Source organism: Giraffa tippelskirchi, chromosome 1 (genome assembly GCF_054371585.1).
Source record: "Giraffa tippelskirchi isolate mGirTip1 chromosome 1, T2T-mGirTip1v1.2.pri, whole genome shotgun sequence".
Lineage (NCBI taxonomy): Eukaryota > Metazoa > Chordata > Mammalia > Artiodactyla > Giraffidae > Giraffa > Giraffa tippelskirchi.
In genome coordinates this window covers 167,127,543-167,150,597 of record NC_137275.1, presented here as the reverse complement: position 1 = coordinate 167,150,597, position 23,055 = coordinate 167,127,543, and the positions used below count along the sequence as shown (strand labels likewise).

The 23,055-nt window shown below is 38.7% G+C and overlaps 1 protein-coding gene across 4 annotated transcripts in view; it reads right to left on the bottom strand.

The window, feature by feature from the left end:
* TMC1 (transmembrane channel like 1) overlaps positions 1-23,055 on the bottom strand; it is a 390,992-nt gene that overhangs the window by 365,158 nt on the left and 2,779 nt on the right. For 2 of the 4 annotated variants that reach the window (XM_081505443.1, XM_081505442.1), the window contains exon 1: positions 2,230-2,326. The gene's annotated coding sequence lies outside the window, so the exon portion shown is untranslated. Of the gene's footprint in view, positions 1-2,229; positions 2,327-9,384; positions 9,574-23,055 lie in introns of those variants that run through there. The other 2 variants (XM_081505441.1, XM_081505440.1) reach the window with 2 other exon arrangements.

The window sequence follows — 23,055 nt, the reverse complement described above, 5'->3', positions numbered from 1 at the left end:
ACAGGGCAGATCCTCAGTAAGTACTTTTGAGATTGAACATTGGGTTGTCTTTTTTTTTTTGCCTATAAAAATAGCAGTTTTAGATGTTCAACCTAATTGTAGCTGCTCAGTGAATAAACGGCAATGTTGAAAAGAACAATTTAAAGTGTAGGACTCAGATTAGTGATGGCTCTGAATCCTAAAAGCATCACGTAAAATATCAAATGTCATAATTCAAAGTAAGGATAAATTTGTGAACAAGCTAGAGATCCTCTTAAAACTCCAGAGCGTAAATTTCCAGTTGATCTTCCTACTTTCCAAATTTATAAATGAAGAGATTTTCAAAGTCTCTCTATCAGCCAAAGGATTCTAAATCTAGGCCAAATAACTGATTACAACAAAGAGTGTCGTTTAAATATATTTTCTTTCCTTTTTTACTGAACAAATAAGAGAACCTAGATAAATTTGTAATATTATAATTTTTTCAGAATGTGAATCCAATAATGTTCTTAAAGAACAGATACATTTTCAAGGTAAGTTGTGAATTCTCTTACTTGTAGCCCTTCAGAAAGTAAGACAAAAGTGACTTTGTGTAGCTACATGACTTTGGTCCAGTTCTGTTTAGAAGTTAGTGGGAGAGATAATTGGTACTCTGAGGCTATAGCTGCTTAATGTGAAGTAAGGAAATTCTTCTGCTTCCATGCTGGTTTTTCCCTTACAAACCAGCATTTTTAAGTCAGAGAGTAAGGGTCAACTTGAGCAAGGCTACATGCAACCATTTCCACTATTATCAATACTCATAATTAAAACTGGAAAGAACATTTCAGTAAAAATATTTTTAAATTAATTAAAAATAATAAAACTGGGCTAATAAAGAAATGGAAAGAACACTGGAAATGTAACATCTCAAAAGCATTATGCAACTGGGTAGGGTAAAAGGTAAGAAGGGTTCCTTGGGAAACTTAAGAAGTGCTGGACTGGACTTCCCTGGCGGTCCAGTGGTTAAGACACTGTGCTTCCACTGCAAGAGCCATGGTTAGGGAACTAAGATCCCACATGCCACAAGGAGCAGCTAAAAAAAAAAGTCCTGGATTTTTCTACCATTTCTGGTGTGTAAATATAGTACTAGGAAGAAGAAATATGAACACATAAGATATTCTAGTCCTGGTTTATTGATATAACAGGTTGACCTCTACAAAAATGCTCATTAGGAATGTCATAATAATAATCATGGACATAATAACTGTTCACAATTATAATTACAGGTTGGACCAATGCAACTTTCAGGCAAACAAAGATTTTGGAGCACCATGATCCTCTCCACAAGATGATAGAATACACATTTGTGTGTGTTCAATTGTTCAGATGGTTTGGGAACTTTGTTTTCAAAAGGCAATTTCAAGACCTAAAATTGTTTTACTCCATTTTAAAAAAATATACGTTTGAGAGACTAGCTAGAGAGTTACCCACTAATTCATGTAGCAAGTATTTCTCTAAGCATTTACTGAGTGCCTAGTACTGTGACAAGCACTGGGACACAGAAATGGAAAAGCAAACATGGTTTGATGACTATACCAGTTCACATAAAAATATTCATTAATATAACACATTACCTATGGTGGATAAATAACATACTGTCAAAAGTAATTTTCTAAAAAAAACAAACAAGTGATTTTCTGCCTCTGGTTTAGCAGAAGGTGCTAAACCACAAAAATTTACAATTCTGTGTGCAAATGAAAATTCACAATTTCTTCAGTATGAGTGTGGAAATATACATATATTTTGGCCTTTGAGAGAGAGAAATGTCATCATAATTTTAACTACTGTTTATTGAGTACCATTATTGGACCTGTGTTTAATATTAACTCTGGATCTTCAAAACAACCCTGAAAGTAGGTATTATTTACATTTTATGGATGATTTATGTTGAGAATCCCCTCCCAAGATAAGCCCATGATATTCTGAACAATTTGCAGTTCCAGGGCAGCAGCTGCAGCTCATTTAAAAAGATGAAACAATAGTGACCACTTACTGAACATTAACTCTCTCCTTGTACAGTTCTAGGTCCTTCACATTTATTGGTTCATTTCATTCACAAGAATCCTTCAGGATACATAATAATGTCCCCATATTATAGATGTAGCAACTGAGGCTCAGAGAGGCTCAGCAATGTGCCCTAAATCATACAGAAGGTGAATGACCACGCAGCAAGGTTATCAAACCTGGAGCTTCTGATCTTCAAACACTTACTCTCTTCTCTCTAACATATCCCCACGCTCCACTGACATTCACTTCTCCAGGCCTCCTTTCGTGCTCTGCCCTCTGAGTGAAATGGCCTCCTCTGCCTAACTCCCTCTCACTCTCCAAGGTCAAATGCAGACACTACCTTTTCAGTCCCAACCACCCCAGGCAAAATTTGTAATCACAGCACAGGTTTTTGCTACTAGTCTAGCACTTATCACATCTTACTGTAATTATTTGTATTTCTCTCCCAGGGAGGTTAAGAAGACCTTGAGGGCAAAAAATTGTTTATTATTCATTTTTGAGTTCCAAACACATAGTAATCAGCTTGGCACATAGACTGACACCCTAAATTAATTGGTGGCATGCCCAATAACTCACTCAAGCACACTATCAATTAAAAGAACCTCTTAAAAAGTGACAAAAACAGTCCTCCTGCCTCTATAAACTATATTTTTTTTGCATGTTTTTATTTGCTTATTTAAAAGATCCTCAAAGGAATAAATGCTACCATCTCCCAATCTCTATTTGCAATTCTCCTAACAGATCATTCTAGCCCATTTCTGCATGTTTCTGATCTCTGAGAAAATTGTACCTTCTTCTAGTTCAGAAAACATAAAACAGAATTTTCACAAAATCTGTCTTAATTTTGCCTGTTTCTTGGATAACTAAGCTGTGCATGGCACAGAATTTCTCTCTGGATTCTCATCACAGTGATATGCTTTTTTCTTGCCAATGAGAAATATGAAGACCACAAGGGAGTCTCTGGTGCCAGAAGGAAGGAGCACACTGAAAAACGGTGCATGGCTTAGCCCTTTAAACACATCAAATGCATTTTTATTTACCAATGCTTTATTTCCCTGTAAGGAGATAGTAAATGCTTTGATCCCTGTTTAACAGATTGGAAAACAAAGATACAGAAAGAGTAAATTATTTGGCCTAAATCCTATTGTTCTAGAGTTTGGAATTTAATCCAAAAGTTTTCACCTTCCAGCCTGCAATCAAACCCAAGGGCAAATTTTCAGAAAATGGATTGTAACTATATTATTATCTTTATCAAGACAATCAGGTCATCTCTTTAAATAACTCCTTTCTACTTTAAAAGTGACATTAATATACAATTATCCTAAAAGCCCATATGCAAAACAGGCTAATAAAAATATCTGGCTTTTTTAAAAGTCTATACTGAATAGAAATATCACAGATAATTGGCAGTGCTGTCTGGACAGAGAGTTGCAGCTTTGTGGGGTAAAAAACATAGGCTGTATGTCTAAATTAGCTCAAGAAATTTCCCATTTCTGAGAGGGAGGGTGGGCTGGCTGCCAGTTCTCTAAGAGAGAAAAACACACCCTCCTAGAACATGAATCATTACATAGCACATAAAGCAAGTGTGCGCACACAAATGTATACACACAGAAGCATTTTAGATAATTGTACAAGACTTAAAAATATGCCTTCACCACATATATCAACATTGTATCAACCAAGACCAGGTTGTCCTTTCCTCATCCATGCTGTCAGAAAGGGTAGGCTATTTATCAGTAGTGTTGCTACCTGAGAAGGCTCAAGATGTGCTGTAAACAGGGGTGCCAAACACACAGGGCAGATGACTCACTCAGAACTGATTTTAGAGTACATGCTGGTAGGCTGAACTTAGCTGGTTATTTCTCAACCCTGTTTTATAAACAGATTGGCTGACCTTTGTGCCTAGAACTAGTTACCTTCTAAATCTTATACTTTAAGAGCAACATTCTTAGAGAAAGAATACCTAATCAGTGCTTTTAGAATAGGTGAACTAAGATGATCATTCTTCTTCAGAAATGTAGATTGAAATTTTGAACAACGACAGAGGTGAGTTCCCCAAGTTGAAACACAACACAAAACCAGAGGCAAAGTGACCTGCCAGAAACAAGAGTGGGCATTTGGATGGCTCCCATCCATGTCATAAATGAGTACAGTGTGTGTCCTTATTTTTTTTATTGTAAATACTCAAAAGTACTGACACATTACAATTAGCTGGATAGTTTACAATTGAAATGAGGCCAAAATAGTTCCAAAATCTAAGACTAAAGAAGTCAGATATCTCAACATGTGTCCCTAAAAAGCAAGTGTAAAGCACACAATCAAATATAGAAAGAAAACTTACAAGAATAATTGTGCTTTTTAACTGCCTTGAGACAACATATTTCTCACAACAATCAGTTCTACATTAACTGGCAAAAAGAGTTACTAATTTGGCCCAAAAGTTTTTTTCCCTCCTATCAAAATTTCTAATTTCATCATAAATGTTATGGTATCACTGTCCAAAGCTCTCAGAATTTAATACATATTTTTAGAAAAATTAAGAGAGCAGAATCTCAGCTTTCAAATTTCTTTTGTTTTAATGTTGGAAGAATATTTGTCCATCTTATTCTACTTTTTAAAAACTTTTTTTTAATAAGGCATTTTTGGAAAGAATATTTTACACACTTTTTTCAAGCTAACTTTACTTCTTTTTAATAAAAACGAATCCAAACATGTAAGTGCAAACAAAGAATCAAAAAATAAATATGTTCCCTAAATTAAAAGCAAATTTTTTCTTGCATGGTGTATCAGTAAGCTCAAAATACACTTAAACTGATAAATAAAATGATCTATAATTGTCTTATCTTCAATGTTACAAAGTCCTAAGATAAAACAATGAGAATGTCTGAAACTAAAAGCGGTATGTACTTCCAGCTAAATATACTGCAACACCCCTGAAGGGATAGGTAATGAGAACCTTGTTCCTGTAGGATGCTTCTTAGAATTATCCATAATGCTGGGTTTTTGAAGAGATACAGCAATTTTCTTTTGTGTTTTCGCTTGGTGATAGAGGTGATAGTTGCTTATGAAAGCCATCAAATATGGTTATTTATTAACACAAAAGCCTTTAAAATGTAATGAAGTAAGGAAAGATAAAAAGTCACCTTAAAACTATAATATAAACTCTTCTTTCACAGTCCTAAATAACTGTAGAAAAAGTGAGATTTGACTTCGAAAACAAAAATCCTTTTCTCATTATTTCTATCCTCTCAAAGTTCTCACAAGTTATATGAAAAGTTACACAGAGAAATTAAAGGATTTTTGATAACCTGAAAGAATGTTCAAACTACCACACAATTGCACTCATCTCACACGCTAGCAAAGTAATGTTCAAAATTCTCCAAGCCAGGCTTCAACAGTACCTGAACCGTGAACTTCCAGATGTTCAAGCTGGTTTTAGAAAAGGCAGAGGAACCAGAGGTCAAATTGCCAGCATCCACTGGATCATCAAAGAAGCAAGAGAGTTCCAAAAAAACATCTATTTCTGCTTTATTGACTATGCCAAAGGCTTTGACTGTGTGGATCACAATAAACTGTTGAAAATTTTTCAAGAGAGGAGAATACCAGACCACCTGACCTGCCTCTTGAGAAACCCGTATGCAGGTCAGGAAGCAACAGTTAGAACTGGACATGGAACAACAGACTGGTTCCAAATAGGAAAAGGAGTACGTCAAGGCTGTATATTGTCACCCTGCTTATTTAACTTCTATGCAGAGTACATCATGCAAAATGCCAGGCTGGAGGAAACACAAGCTGGAATCAAGATTGCCGGGAGAAATATCAATAACCTCAGATATACAGATGACACTAACCTTATGGCAGAAAGCGAAGAAGAACTAAAGAGCCTCTTGATGAAAGTGAAAGAGGAGAGTGAAAAAGTTGGCTTAAAACTCAACATTCAGAAAACTAAGATCATGGCATCCGGTCCCATCACTTCATGGCAAATAGATGGGGAAACAATGGAAACAGTGGCAGACTTTATTTTCTTGGGCTCCAAAGTCACTGCAGATGGTGACTGCAGCCATGAAAGTAAAAGACACCTGCTCCTTGGAAGAAAAGCTATGACCAACCCAGACAGCATATTAAAAAACAGAGACATTACTTTGCCAACAAAGGTCTGTCTAGTCAAAGCTATGGTTTTTCCAGTAGTCATGTGTGGATGTGAGAGTTGGACTATAAAGAAAGCTGAGCACCAAAGAATTGATGCTTTTGAACTGTGGTGTTGGAGAAGACTCTTGAGAGTCCCTTGGACTGCAAGGACATCCAACCAGTCCATCCTGAAGGAAATCAGTCCTGAATGTTCATTGGAAGGACTGACGTTGAAGCTGAAACTCCAATACTTTGGCCACCTGATGGGAAGAACTGACTCATTGGAAAAGACCCTGATGCTGGGGAAGATTGAAGGCAGGAAAAGAAGGGGATGAGAGAAGATGAGATGGTTGGATGGTATCACCGACTCAATAGACATGGGTTTGGGTGGACTCCAGGAGTTGGTGATGGACAGGGAGGCCTGGCATGCTGCGGTTCATGGGGTTGCAAAGAGTCGGACACGACTAAGCGACTCAACTGAACTGAACTGGACTGCAAAGAGATCCAACCAGTTAATCCTAAAGGAAATCAGTCCTGAATATTCATTAGAAGGACTGATGCTGAAGCTGGAGCTCCAATACTTTGGCCACTTGATGGGAAGAACTGACTCACTGGAAAAGACCCTGGTGCTGGGAAAGACTGAAGGCAGGAGGAAAAGGGGATGACAGAGGATGAGATGGTTGGATGGCATCACCTATTCGATGGACATGAGTTTGAGTAAGCTCCAGGAGTTGGTGATGGACAGGGAAGCCAGGAGTGCTGCAGTCCATGGGGTCACAAAGAGTTGGACACAACTGAGCGACTGAACTGAACTGAACTAGGTTTGTCATAGCTTTTCTTCCAAAGAGCAAGAGTCCTTTAATTTCCTGGATGCAGTCAGTATCTACAGTGATTTTGGAGCTCAAGCAAATAAGGTCTGTCACTGTTTCCACATTTTCCTCATCTATTTGTCATGAAGTGATGGGACTGGATGCCATGATCTTAGTTTTTGAAATGGTGAGTTTTAAGCCAGCTTTTCCTCTTTCACCTTCATCAAGAGGCTCTTTAGTTCCTCTTTGCTTCCTGCCACTGGAGTGGTATCACCTGCATATCTAAGGTTGTTGATATGTCTCTAGGCAATCTTGATTTCAGTTTGTGCTTCATCCAGCCCAGCATTTCACATGATGTCCTCTGCATTTAAGTTAAATAACCAGGGTGACAATATACAGCCTTGTATTCCTTTCCCAATTTTGAGCCAGTCCATTGTTCCTTGTCCAGTTCTAACTATTGCTTCTTGACCTGTGTACAGATTTCTCAGGAGACAGGTAAGGTGGTCTAGTATTCTCATCTCTTTAAGGATTTTCCAGTTTGTTGTGATCCACACAGTAAAAGGCTCAGTCAATGAAGCAAAAGTAGATGTTTTTCTAGAATTCTCTTACTTTCTCTCAGATCCAAAGGATGTTGGCCATTTGGTCTCTGGTTCCTCTGCCTTTTCTAAATCCCAGCTAGTACATCTGAAAATTCTCAGCTCACATACTGTTAAAGCTTAGCTTGAAGTATTTTAAGCATTACCTTGCTAGCATGTGAAATGAACGCAAATGTAAGGTAGTTTGAACATTCTTTGGCATTGCTTTTCTTTGGGATTGAAATGAAAACTGACTTTTTCCAGTCCTGTGGCCACTGCTGAGATTTCCTAATTTGCTGGCATATTGAATGCAGCACTTTAACAGCATCATCTTTTAGGATTTGAAATTGCTCAGCTGGAATTCCATCACCACCATCAGCTTTGTTCATAGTAATGTTTCCTAAGGCCCACCACTTCACACTCTTGGATGTCTGACTGTAGGTGAGTGACCACATCATATGATTAACTGGGTCTTTAAGAGCTTTTCTGTACAGTTCTTCTGTATTCATGCCATGTATTCTTCTTAATCTCTTCTGCTTCTGTTAGGTGCTTGCCATTTCTGTCCTTTATTGTGCTCACCTTCGCATGAAATATTCCCTTGGTACCTCCAATTTTATTGAAGAGATCGCTAGTCTTTCCCATTCTTTTGTTTTCCTCTATTTCTTTGCATTGTTCACTTAAGAGGCTCCATTACATAGGACATGATTTACTGACCCCAGGGCCAATTTTAATCCCCAGGCCCTCAAGGTGTGACTTAAAGCCTTGCCCTTAATCACACCTATTATAGTTTAACTGTCCTAAAACCCTCAGGAAGACAATAATACCTCATCAGGCAAGACATTTCAGGAGTTGAGAGATTATCTCCCAAAAGCTGATGGTAAAGGCCAGACCTCTTGTGGGGTAAAGTTAAATTATTTATTAAACAATCCTACATCTTCTCCCTTCTTGATTTTCATCATCTTTTTACTAGAGTACATCCTCAAGTAATGGTTCATAGATGTAAATTCCCACATTAAATCTTTAGTGTTCTGAGATTTCACAATGGTATCTCTAAATACAGGTCCTTTTAAAGTTTATGTGATTTGCCTCTTATGAACTGCTTAATGTTTAAAATCTCCTTTTAGCTCTGAAGAAGCTATTTCTTTAGCAATTCCCTCCCTCTATTATGAGTACTTTGTCTTTCCAGAACACAAACTAGTTAGCTATTAGACATCTTGAACTGGTTCCAGTTCTGAGGCCAAAGCTTTGCTAGGGTTCCTCATGGAGCTAAGTGACTTCCATCTTTACAGTCCCCTCTCTCATATTCTAGGGTATTATTTTCTCCTCTTCCTTCTCTCTTCTCTGCCATAAACTTAATGAAGCATGTTTACCCTATCCTCATCTACCCATGACCACTTATATTTCTCTCCATCTTTGTGGACTATATATCTTTTTTATTCTTCTAGTATTATTTTAAGTTATTTCTTTGAGAGAAGAATAAATAAGTGTGCTTACTCTGATGTCAAGAACCAGAAGTTGCCCTTTTGGATTTAAAAAGTATTTTAAAGACAGGCAGCTTTTATCTTCACAATATGTTTCCTGTGACTACATCACTGGCAAGACACCCAGCAATGAATGCAATCCCTGAACCTCGATTACACAAATTCAGGACAAGAGCATTTTAGGAGAGATATACACACAGAGCCTTACATAACACTTCTTCCTTTATCATATTATACATATAAGATATCATGTTGTATAACATATTAAAAGGAAAATATGACCTAAGTGACTTTATTTTTAAAATAAGATTTTCAAAGCTGTTCCTATCTAAAGAAAAACAACAGAAAAAAGTATAAAACTCTTACTAGGTTCCAGATGCCAGCTGTGGTGTACAAGAAAGAACGTTGGCTTTGGCATCAGAAGACCTGGGTTTGAGGCCTGGCTCTGCTTCTGTTGTCTCTGTAACTTTGATCAAGTTACTAAACTTTTCTGAGTCACAAGGCTTTCATCCAGAAGCAGAATGATAACACATGTGTCTCACCACTGTTATGAGGCTGAAAACAAACAACAGACAAGAAAGAACTTTATAAGTTGCAACATAAATAGAAAATAAAATACATTTGCTAAAGAACTACATTCTCTGGGGGGTTCAGAGTCTACATCTCTCTGAACATCTTTTCTCAGACAAAGAAAAAAAATCACACAACAGTCACCTGAATTTCCCATAGGTCCCATCAAATCGATAAACACACCTACTGGAAATGATCATAAACATAATCATAGACTCTAAAATGGTATATAAAAACAAGTTCCTAATTCTGAGCCTATTCCTTTATCTCTCCTTCAGCAAACATACAATGAATACCAACAATTTTCCAAGCCCTTGAAACATTTTTTAAAAAACATCAATTAGACAGTACTTTCAGTCATTCAGAAAGCTTCCTGTTTATAGGGGTGGGGTGCTCATGTATGTACCCTTATAGCCACAGTACAATATTGGATTTAACAAGTTACACATGCCTGATTCAAACTAATGAGACATGGTACTTGAGTTGAGCCTTAAAAAATTAGTAGGTGATATTTCATTTCCCACTAATGAGAATCACAAAATTCCAATATGTGACAATAAACACTACTGTAAACAATGTAGAGAAACAGGCTCTCATAAACATTGCTGTTGAGAATGTAGGATGGTACAAACTTTATGGTAAAGAACTTGGCAATATTTAACAAAATTAGACATATCTTTCCCTTGTATTGCTGAGACTCAGCAATCCCACCTCCTGGAATGTATGTAAGATACACCATCAAAAAAATCAAAAGACATATGCCCAAGCCTATTCACTGCAGCCCTATGCATAATATTAAAACTGGAAAAAACCCGAAGTCCATCAATAGGAAATGTGTTGAATAAAACAGGGTCCACTCAAAAAAAATAGAATATCACATGATCAGTTAAAAGAAAAGGAGTGAGGGGGAAGGTCTCTAGCACATGATCTTCAGAATACGTTGTTAAATGACAAAAGCTAGCTGAAGATATGCATTAGTATGTTACCATTTAGGGAAGGGGGTATATAAATTAACACACATATTTGTTTATTTTAAAATAGAGCAGGAGAAAAAAATGAAAGTAAAAGTGTTAGTTGATCAGTTGTGTCCAACTCTTTGTGACTCCATGGACTGTAGCCCACCATGCTCTGTGTCTAAGGAATTCCCCAGGAAAGAATACTGCAGTGGATTGCATTCCCTTCTCCAGGGCAATCTTCCCAACTCAGGGACCAAACCCAGGTCTCCTGCACTGCAGGTGGATTCTTTACAGTCAGAGCCACCAGGGAAGCCTGGAGAAAGAATAGTCTTTTCAATAAATACCACTGGGAAAATTGTATACTTAACATCCAAAAGAATGGAGTTGACCTTTATTACACAACATAGAAAAATTAAAATGGTTCAAAGACCTAAATATAAGACCTAAAACTACACGTCTTAGAAGAAAACAGGATAAAATCTTCAGGAGAAGAAAAAAAAAATTTAAGAAAGAAAGAAAATTTTTAAAAAAAGGAACAGGAGGTTTTCAATTGGCTAAAATAAGTAGAACATTCCAGGAAAAAGGAACTAAGTTCACAATGGTAACAGATATGGGAAAGTAAGGCTTTGTTCTGGGAAGTGAAAAGCCTGGATTGCCTGAAGAATGGGTTATGTATAGAGGATATGAAGCATAGCGCATAAAGGAGAGGGCTTCTTTAAAAAGGCTAATGCATGTGGACGTTATTCCATAGGCAATAAAAAAACCCTGGAAGGTTTTCCTTATCAAAGAGGCATGTAATAAAATACAACTTAATACCAATAATATTTTGGTTTTGTATTGACCTTTACTCTTTTTATTTTTCCTTTTTTAAGCTGTGCTGCCTGGCATGTGGGATCATAGCTCCTCTATCAGGGATGAGCCCCATGTCCCCTGTAGTGGAAGTACAGTCTTAGCGAACCACCAGGGAAGTCCCTTGATCTTTACTCCTTACAAATTGCTTTTGTAGATATGTGATCTCATTTGATCCCTGCCACAACTCTGTGGTAGAGGTTTTGTTACTACTTGTCGGCAGAATAATCTTTAAGACACATCTTTAATAATCTTTAAGACAAATCATAAGACATACACCCACATCTTATGATTTCAAATTCAATCTGCTTCAAATCTACTTCCATTGTAGGAAGACTGAAGTGTTGAAGTTGTGTACAAAATACACCGAAGTGAGAAGACACTGATGGCAACAGGGCAGCTCCTGAAGAACAAAGTAACTGCTGAGACAGAGCTAGCAATTAGGAGCCAGCGTCTAGCCAAGCAATTCAAAGCAAATGAGCAGGCCTCTTCTCTTCTAGTAAGTTTGACTCTGCTCTGAAGGCAGCAGGAACAGGATTACGGAGATGATCTCAAATTTCTTTAAAATTCCCCCACTGACCACTGTCCTAGGTACAGAGCATTGCCAGATAGGTGCCTGGGGCATTCATTCCTCTCAATGAGCACTAACATTGCATGCCAAGGACAGGGAAAACCTTGATTGCTACAGAGTTCTGAACTGTACTACATGCTTCCAATTGCTTAGTGAAGACCCAGATCACATCACCCCAACAGAATGAAATTAGATGCCTCTTCCAACATGACAAAGATGTTTGTTTAAATGACAACTGTAGGATTCCCCCAAGGACATGTGGGCCATGTGAAAACTGGGAGTACAGAGCTCACAGCTGTTCATTTCAACAGTCAACAGTGGACAACTGGTATGAATCTAAACAATTTTTTATTGTTTAAGTCTTAGGTGCTGTTGTTTTTCTAATAGCTTCCCTGCTAATGATGCAAATTTGATCTCTCAAAATAAGGATTTTTCAGGAAAAATGTCTGGTGTATGTTAACAATGACCAGTGTTTGACTCAACTTTTCTAACACTGAAATATAAAGTGATTAAGATGAAAATTTCCTAACATCATATTACCTTTAAAGGCTATTTTCTAAAACAGTTAAAGGATTAAAGTCTAGATTTGTTTCAAGATCTCCCCTCCACCAGATTCTGTGTTGTAGTAAGCTGAGCTTTCACAAGACTCTAAGCACAGACTCACTCACCTAGTTCAGATCCTTCTTTGGGTTCCCTGACAAATGCTAATAGAAGTGTTAAAGCAAAGGATTAACATCCCTCAACGAAATTCCCTAAAATAGTATTAATAGTTTTCTTTTTTCTGCTTTTTGTTTGCTTGGTGTATTTTAACTCAAGAAATCCTATATTTATAAGGTATCTTTGGTTGAAGTCCGCTATGTGCTGTGTGCTGTGCTTAGCTGCTTCAGTCATGTCCAACTCTTTTGGACCCCATGAACTGCATCTCACCAGGTTCCTCTGTCCATGGGATTCTCTGGGCAAGAATACTGGAGTCGGTTGTCATTTCCTTCTCCAGGGGATCTTCCCGACCCAGGGATCAAACCTGTATCTCCTGCATTGCTGGTGGATTCTTTACCACTGAGCTAAAGAGAAAGCCCGCTGAAGTGCACTATACAAAACTGCTAAAAGCAGAGTTGTAGTTGATGGAAATAGGAAAAGAAGTGAGGGAGAAATAGAGAACTGATCATTCATCCTCCCTGTGCCCAAAGTCTTTTGCTGGATAGAGTAAAACTGTTGACCTTGAAGATTTCTGAGGTAGCTTAGAATTTGATGCATGATCTTCAAGATTTAGGAGCATGAAGACACTGAGTAAGACTGACCTCCTGGGTGTGAATAACAGAGCAGTCTACCTGACCTCTTCACTCGTTCATTCTTTCCACAATTATTTGCTGGATATTTACAAGGTGCCAGACACTGTTCTTGGCACAAGGGGTAGAACAGGAAATGAAAGAGACTATTTTTCTCCTCTCACAGAGCTTACAAGATAGAGGGGGGAAGACATTTAATAAAGACATAGATAAATGTATATATGTTTTATGTGATAGGAAATAGATATGAAGAAAAGTAAAATAGGGTAAGAGAATAATAGTAAAAGGTATACACATATGAGTGTGAGTGTGTGTGCTCTCTTATGTGGTAGGCAGGAAAGAACTCCCATGTGAGGGTGACCTTTAAATGGGGAATCAATAGAGTGAAACATCTGGAAAAAGAGCTATTCAGGTGGAAGAAACAGTAAATAGGAAAGCACTGAAGCAAGAGAGCTTGGCATGTTTGAGGAAGAGTGAGGAAGTCAGAGTGGCAGGAGCCAAACAATGACGAGTGAGAGAAGTAGAAGATGAGGCCAGGAAGACATCAGCTCTTACGGGGAAGAGGCCAGATCATCCTTAATGTGGCTCTGGAAGGGGCCAGCTGCAAGTTATGGAGTCGATGGTCAATAAACATGTGTTGAAGAGAGTCAGAAAGTCCACTGTTTCAATAAAAAGAACAAGTTAAAGGTAATACATAATTTCTTATTTCTTCCATGAGATAGACTGAGGTGGAAATTTCGCAATATATTTGTCTGATTAGAGTTCAGAACATCTTTTCCCTTCCTAGTGATCCCTGTCTTGGGGACAAAGTGCCCTCAGTGTTTTCAGGGCCACATCTCCCACCAGTCAGTTTCTGATGTTCTTATTGCTCAGATTACATAGGATGGCATGTTCCAAGGAAAATGATGATTCTTGAAGGATAAACGCCATGAGTAGATTAGATCCCCTGGCACATGAAAATCACTTTTGTTTTAGATCAGAAAAGAAACCAATTGCTGCAAAATCAATGGCTTTGCACTGTAGCCCTGAGCTTTACTGCGCTTCTGTCAAGTGTTTTGGTCAACGATGTCACTCCCTCAGTCACTTAGTGCTGCATTAAGCACAATTCCAGAGCTAAACTGACATGAGGCAAAAACAGGTTGACTCTTTTACTTGAATTTCTGGGAGCAGGCCACTTTTATCATGATTTCTTAGGTGTGGCTATTTTCAAATGAGGTTTTATGGCAAGCTTTACAAAATCTCACCAAACAGGCATATGTCTTGTGTTTCTTTTTGTAAGGAAAGCCATAGTCTCATTGTTCCCTCTCTTGGCACCCACTACCCAGCAAGAAACAGGAATGACTCTGGTTTTCTGATCCCTTTTGCAATTTGTAACTGAGTTAACACCAACAAGAAAAGTCATTCTGTTTGTAACTCTATGAGACTAATTCCAGATCACACACCCAAAAAAAGCCCTAAATCTGTGCAACATAGATAATGAAGTAACTTAGATTGTTGACTGCAGGTGAAACAAGGAAGAGTAGAAAATTTTGTAGGCCTATTATGGGTAGAAGCAGGACATCATATTTAAATTGCATGACATTAAAAGTCAAAAAGGATAGGAACTTTTGCAGTCAGAGAGTTTGGTTTGGTTTCTCATCAGCATCCTTTGTGCCTTGATATATTAGAATGCAACTCAAGTGGTAGGCCTCTTACTCTTTTTATCTTTCTCTGCCACACATGGGGTACCCTACTGACCTTGTGGAGAGGGTAAGTCAGCAGCCCTGATCTTACCTTACCATTTATACAGTTGGGTTTACGAAAAGATATTCACTGCTAGAGTCCACGATGAAGGTCCTGCCAAACTCCTTGATGACCATGAGGTAGGTCATCCACCCACCTGCTCCAGGTATGAACTCCCTCAACTTTCCTCACAATAAATACTACTTAGCCTAGAATGACCAACCAGCTAGGATTGCCCATGACTGAGGAACTGACTGAGATCTGGGACTTCCAGTGCTAAAATTGGGACAGTCTCAGGCAAAGCTGAAGAGATGCTCACTCTAAGCTGGACCCCCCCCTCCCCTGTCCCCTAGCTGGAAGTATGAAGCAGCTCTTGACTGGGAGCTGTGGACACTGGGCCCTGGTGGGAGTTTTGCTTCTCCCTTTCACCATACCGAGGGTAACACCTCACTGTCCAGGACTTTGAGGTACACCATGTAGAAGTCCTCTCGACTGTCCAGTACCAGGGTAGCCTTTGACGATTTCCACACTGGCAAAATGGGGATAATAATTGTGCCTACTTCCTGATTCTTGAGGATTAATTAAGTTAATATTAACACAGATAAAGTGCTGAGAGCAAAGCCTGGCACTTAATCAGTGCCTAACAAACATTCAGTTCAGTTCAGTTCAGTCACTCAGTCATGTCCGACTCTTTGCAACCCCATGAATAGCAGCACGCCAGGCCTCCCTGTCCATCACCAACTCCCAGAGTTTACCCAAACCCATGTCCATCAAGTCGGTGATGCCATCCAACCATCTCACCCTCTCTCATCCCCTTTTCCTCCTGCCCCCAATCCTTCCCAGTATCAGGGTCTTTTCCAATGAGTCAACTCTTCGCATAAGGCGGCCAAAGTATTGGGAGTTTCAGCTTCAACATCAGTCCTTCCAATGAACACTCAGGACTGATCTCCTCTAGGATGGACTGGTTGGATCTTCTTGCAGTCCAAGGGACTCTCAAGAGTCTTTTCCAACACCACAGTTCAAAAGCATCAATTCTTCGGTGCTCAGCTTTCTTCACCGTCAACTCGTTCACATCTATACATGACCACTGGAGACACCATAGCCTTGACTAGACGGACCTTTGTTGGCAAAGTAATGTATCTGCTTTTAAATATGCTATCTAGGTTGGTCATAACCTTCCTTCCAAGGAGTAAGTGTCTTTTAATTACCTACTGTCATTATGGTCATTAGTTTCTGGATGGGAGAGAAATGATGTAGGACTTCACATTGCAGTTGACTCTGCTCTAACAAATCTTAAGCATCTTATGCATATTATTTTTCAAAAGTAAGAAAGAAAGAGAAAGAAAGAAAGAAGGAAGGAAAAAAAGAAGGAAGGAGGGAGGCAGGGTAGGAAGGAAGGAAACATTATGGTCAGTAAAGTCAGTAAGATTCATCTACTTCCTTAAAAAGTGCTCAGGTCCTCAATGTAAGGAATGCTACATTTAGAAGCAGGATAGAGAAGTCAGAACCAGCCAATGAAACTTCGGAGTTGTCTTTTTAGGTTGGAAGAAAGGATCTAATAAAAATTTCTATTAAGGTCACCATTTTGGGTGAGATGAGTGATATACAAGATATATAAGGGTGGTTCACATTATAATTGGAAACATAATTATGATGTGAATTAAAAGAGTAAATGCTTCTGGAGAGACAGCAGAACACAAAACCAAGGGACAGAAGGCTAAAGTTAAATTCCCAGCTCTGATTGTTACTAAATGAATGACATGGGACAGAACACATGATTTGCCCTGAGCCTCAGTCAATTCTCCTGCAGAAGCAGAGATATTAATATTGACCTACCTCAATGGGATGTTGTAAGAATTTATTGAATTAATGCTTTCAAATATACACTGTAAATGAAAAATATTACACAAGCATAAGGCACTTGCCTTGGCTTTCTACCTAGAATTTATATTCTTCCAGGACAAGGGCCCACCCTACCCATTTTTCTCTTACCAGTCTTCTGATTGAATTCTGTCTATCTGATGGTATCTACTCACATTCTGTGATCTTTTTCTGTGGCCTGATAGCTAGGGCCTTAGTACCAATTGCCACTGCCAGAGCCTTTATGCCATTCCAGTTGCTGTGGTGTACTTGCCAAATCACTGACCCCATTCTTGACTATCTTTCTGGCCCACCCAACAGCCACAAGCCCAAGTTATGATATGCTCCAAGGTGTCATTTCAGAACCAGTCCCACATATAACTTACTGAAATTCAAAACATACAACATCCATACCTAGTTTGTTTGTCCAGTCACAAAGATTTCTTAAAGTTCTTGAGACCAAAGTACCTTGTATCTTAAAAAGGTGATATCCACAGCAATACATATAAATATACATGCATATATATTCACCAATTTACTTCACCTTAAGTTTTTATCTCCATAAAAAATAAAGGCTTCTGTTCATTTAAATAGTCATAAAAATTGCTTATGGTTGTGTGAGGAAGCCTTACAAATAGCTGAGAAAAGGAGAAGCTAAAGGCAAAAAAGAAAAGGAAAGCTATACCAGTCTGCATGCAGAGTTCCAAAGAACAGCAAAGAGTGATAAGAAAGCTTTCATAGTGATCAATGCAAAGAAATACAGGAAAACAATAAAATAGGAAAGACTAGAGATCTCTTCAAGAAAATCAGAGATACTAAAGGAACATTTCATGCAAAGATGGGCACAATAAAGGACAGAAGTGGTATAGACCTAACAGAAGCAGAAGATATTAAGAAAAGGTGGCAAGAATACACGGAAGAACAATACAAAAAAGATCTTCATGACCCAGATAACCACAATGGTGTGATCATTCACCTAGAGCGAGACATCCTGGAGTCCGAAGTCAGGTGGGCTTTAGGAAGCATCACTATGAACAAAGCTGGTGGAGGTGGTAGAATTCCAGTTGACTTATTTCAAATCCTAAAAGATGATGCTGTGAAAGTGCTGCACTCAATATGCCAGCAAATTTAGAAAACTCAGCAGTGGCCACAGGACTGGAAAAGGTCAGTTTTCATTCCAGTCCCAAAGAAAGGCAATGCCAAACAATGTATAATCTACCACACAGTGGCACACATCTCACACACTAGCAAAGTAATGTTCAAAATTCTCCAAGACAGGCTTCAACGGTACATGAACCAAGAAATTTCAGATGTTCAAACTGGATTTAGAAAAGCCAGAGGAACCAGAGATCAAATTGCCAACATCTGCTGGATCATCGAAAAAGCAAGAGTTCCAGAAAAACATTTACTTTTGCTTTATTGACTACACCAAAGCCTTTGACTGTGTAGGTCACAGCCAACTGTGGAAAATTCTTCAAGAGATGAGAATACCAGACCACCTTACAGGCTTCCTGAGAAATCTGTATGCAGGTCAAGAAGCAACAGTTAGAACTGGACATGGAACAACAGACTAGTTCCAAATTGGGAAAGGAGTACATCAAGGCTGTATACTGTCACCCTGCTTATTTAACTTCTATGCAGAGTACATCATGCAAAATGCCAGGTTGGATGAAGCACAATCTGGAATCAAGATTGCCGGGAAAAATATCAATAACCTCATATAGGCAGATGACACCTCCCTTATGGCAGAAAGCGAAGAGGAACTGAGGAACCTCTGAATGAAAGTGAAAGACGAGAGTGAAAAAGCTGGCTTAAAACTCAACATTCAGAAAACTAACACTATGGCATCCAGTCCAATCACTTCATGGCAAATAGATGGGTAAACAATGGAAACAGCGAGAGATTTTATTTGCTTGAGCTCCAAAGTCACTGCAGATGGTGACTGCAGCCATGAAATTAAAAGACACTTACTCCTTGGAAGGAAAGTTATGTCCAACCTAGATAGCATATTAAAAAGCAGAGACATTACTTTGCCAACAAAGGTCCATCTAGTCAAAGCTTTTGTTTTTCCAGTAGTCACGTATGGATGTGAGAGTTGAACTATGAAGAAAGCTGAGCACCGAAGAATTGATGCTTTTGAACTGTGGTGTTGGAGAAGACTCTTGAAAGTCCTTTCGACTGACTGCGAGGAGATCCAACCAGTCCATCCTAAAGGAAATCAGTCCTGAATATTCATTGGAAGGACTGATGCTGAAGCTGAAACTCCAGTTCTTTGGCCACCTGATGAGAACTGATTCATTTGAAAAGACCCTGATGCTGAGAATGATTGAAGGCGGGAGGAGAAAGGGATGACCGAGGATGAGATGGTTGGATGCTATCACCGACTCAATGGACACAGTGTGAGTAAGTTCCAGGAGTTGGTGATGGACAGGGAAGCCTGGCATGCTGCAGTCCATGGGGTCGCAAATAGTTGGACACGACTGAGTGACTGAACTGAACTGATGTTAACAGTACCTGGATTGTGTCTAAAAGTCTTCTCTAATTAGGTAAGCCATTCATGTTACTTTTTTGAAGATTCTTCAATCAACTTTTTTTCATTGGAAATAATTATGGCTTTAAAATTACCGAAAGGTCTATACAATAATTAAATTGCTACCTGCTGGATCATTTTCTTGGGGAAAAATATTCAGTCACTTGTTGAGCTAAGTCTAAAACCAATCCATTGGATTAACTGATATTTTAATTATTAATTATTAAAGAGGAAAATTTTCAGTAAAATAATGGTATCTTCTCTTCTTAATATTTAATTCACAGCTGATTTGCTCTAAATACAAAACTAAAATCCTTTTATCCTATTTGAAAATAATAAAAATACAATTTTAAAAATAATAAAAACCCAATTGAGTCTTGTTCTCTTGATCTTTGAGATTTGGGAAAGGACAAAGAAAGGAGACAGACGGATACTATGTGCATATCAAATGACACCTAATGGTTTTTAAAACCCCAGCAAAGACTTTGTGCTTCACCAAGCTGTACTCAGGCAAAGAAGAAAAAAAAAATGTAATACCCATGACAGGGTATTACAATTATGCCCTTGAAGCAATTCTTATTCCATAATGGAAGGCTACATATCAAACTAAAATAACTCCAGGTCTTTTACATTTTACACTGGACTAATAATTTTTATTGCTATTTTTAAAGGATGTCAGTTTCTACTTTCTAAGAAACCGAATTTAATTTGCTATTCTCTAATGCCTGGAAAATCCCATGGATGGAGGAGCCTGGTAGGCCACAGTCCATGGGGTCGCTAAGAGTCGGACACGACTGAGCGACTTCACTTTCACTTTTCCCTTTCATGCATTGGAGAAGGAAATGGCAACCCACTCCAGTATTCTTGCCTGGAGAATCCCAGGGACGGTGGAGCCCAGTGGGCTGCCATCTATGGGGTCGCACAGAGTCGGACACGACTGAAGCGACTTAGCAGCAGCAGCAATTATTAATCCTCTTTTTGCTCATCCCTAGATCACAAAGAAAAATATTAGTGAACTCGTAATGACTTTACCTGAATTTTTAAGTAGAATACAAACTGTTCCAACTTTCTCACAGGACATGCCAGTTTGCTATAGCCAACTACATTAAGGAAGTAAGCCTCGTTCCGTTGGTGATGGGGATGACCGCTGATGGGCATGACTGGCGATAGAACTCAGATCTGGGTGAGTTTCAGCATCCATTGTCATGGGTTATATTCTCCCATGTGTGTAAGTCACTCAGTCGTGTCTGACTCTGTGACCCCATGAACTGTAGCCCACGAGGCTCCTCTGTCCATAGACTTCTCCAGGCAAGAATACTGGAGTGGGTTCCCATGTCTTACTCCAGTATGCTCTGATAGCTTTCTGTATCTTTCTTTCAAAGAGTTTACCAGTTCATATTTATATATTTATGTGATAATATTGCTGATGTCTTTCTCCCTAATATGACAGAAAGATCCATGAGAAAAAGGGTAAGATCAATTTTTCCCACCAATGTATATTTCAGCACCCAGTTCAGTGGGTACCCAGAACGTAGTAAGTATGCAAAACATTTTTATGAGAAAAAATGAATACAATATAATTCAGAGTTATTTTCAAGGAATATTTAAGAATGGAGAATTCTAGGGACAGAGGAGCCTGGTGGGCTACAGTCTACAGGGTCACAAAGAGTCGGACATGACTGAGCAGCTAACTAACACACAGTACCAGTCACTTGGTATGTCCCATGTAATGAAATTCTACAGGAGGTATTTTTGAACAATCAATTAATAACACCACAATTTGAGCATGCCCCACATTCCCTGTTACTTTTTGCATAGGCTGGTTTCAACCTTCTCTAACAAGCATGGTGACAGCCCTTTTGTACACCATATTAAGAGCATTCTATCATATATTTGGTGTTCTACAGTTTGTCTTTACAGTTCAATAGAAAATTTAGAACTCTAAAAACAAAACACTCCTTAGAAGCATATCCCCTAATCTGTTACAGTAACAGTAATATGAGAAAAAAAAATATTTTAACTTTTTCCCTTCACATGGTGTGAACATCTGAGAGATCTCCTATGGCATGGTGGGGTAATTCCATGGTTCTCAAACTTCAGCATGCATCAGAATCATATGGAGAACCTGTTAAAACACAGATCACTGGACAAAGTGATCTTGTGATTCCACAGGTCCAATGTGGGGTCTGAGAATTTTTGTTTCTAAGAAGTGCCCAGATGGTGCTGATGCGGCTGATCTGAGGACTATACTTTGAGAACGACTAGCGTAGCTAAAAACTAGGCTCAATTCCAGGTATATTCCTGTTTGAAACAGTCTCATACAGAAAATCATAAATGGTTGGTAGAAAAGACAAATTATCAGAGGGTGCTACATAACATATACTACACAATACATTATTAAATAACTAGCTTGCCTTGGTTGTTTTTTTTCTTTTTTTAAATAACACATCTTCAGAGATTATCTTGTTTCAATTTGTAATAGCTAAAATGGGGGAAGGGGAAAATCTCCAAGTTATTTTTGTCCTCAGTAAAAACCACCTCTATCGATTCCCTGCCCTTCAGTGCCTCAAGAGAGTCACTTATCCTCTTTAGGCATTATTCACTTATCTGTAAAAATGTATATATCAATACCTATCCCAGTGAATTCCTGTAAGGATTAAATGAAACCCTAAACGGAAACTACTTAGCCCCAAAAATGGTCTGTAAATGGTAGCTGATATGTGTTTACTAATCTGTCTACTCAAGAAAGTCAATTCCAATGGTCCTGGGACCAGTGTCTGAAACTACTTATATCTTTAATACATTAATTGCTTACAGCAATAACTTTAAAAGATGGAGGGTGGGAGGAGAAGGAGACGACAGAGGATGAGATGGTTGGATGGCATCACCGATGTGATGGACATGAGTTTGAGTAGGCTCCAGGAGTTGGTGATGGACAGGGAAGCCTGACATGCTGCAGTCCATGGGGTCATAAAGAGTCAGACATGACTGAGTGACCGAACTGAACTGAAAAACCTTAAACTGTAAAGAAAACGTTCAGTTATGTTCTTGGTATTCTGCTTACTTTGGCAGAGAACTGTTTGATTTGGAAATTCTGGCACAGGGCAACAAGACAGCATCCTCCCAAATATACAAAATTTAAAGAAGAATCACCTGGAGTACTACTTAAATATGCAAGTTTCTGAGCTCCACCACAAACAACCAAAACTATCTACAAGGGAGTGGTCTAGCTGATCATTTAAAAGTAAACAGTTTCCCATCACTTCATGGCAAATAGATAGGGAAACAATGGAAACAGTGACAGATTTTTATTTTGGGGGGGCTCCAAAATCACTGCAGATGGTGACTGCAGCCATGAAATTAAAAGACACTTACTCCTTGGAAGAAAAGTTATGACCAACCTAGATAGCATATTAAAAAGCAGAGACATTACTTTGTCAACAAAGGTCCATCTAGTCAAAGCTTTTGTTTTTCCAGTAGTCATGTATGGATGTGAGAGTTGAACTGTAAAGAAAGCTGAGCACCGAAGAATTGATGCTTTTGAACTGTGGTGTTGGAGAAGACTCTTGAAAGTCCTTTTGACTGACTGCGAGGAGATCCAACCAGTCCATCCTAAAGGAAATCAGTCCTGAATATTCACTGGAAGGACTGATGCTGAAGCTGAAACTCCAGTTCTTTGGCCACCTGATGAGA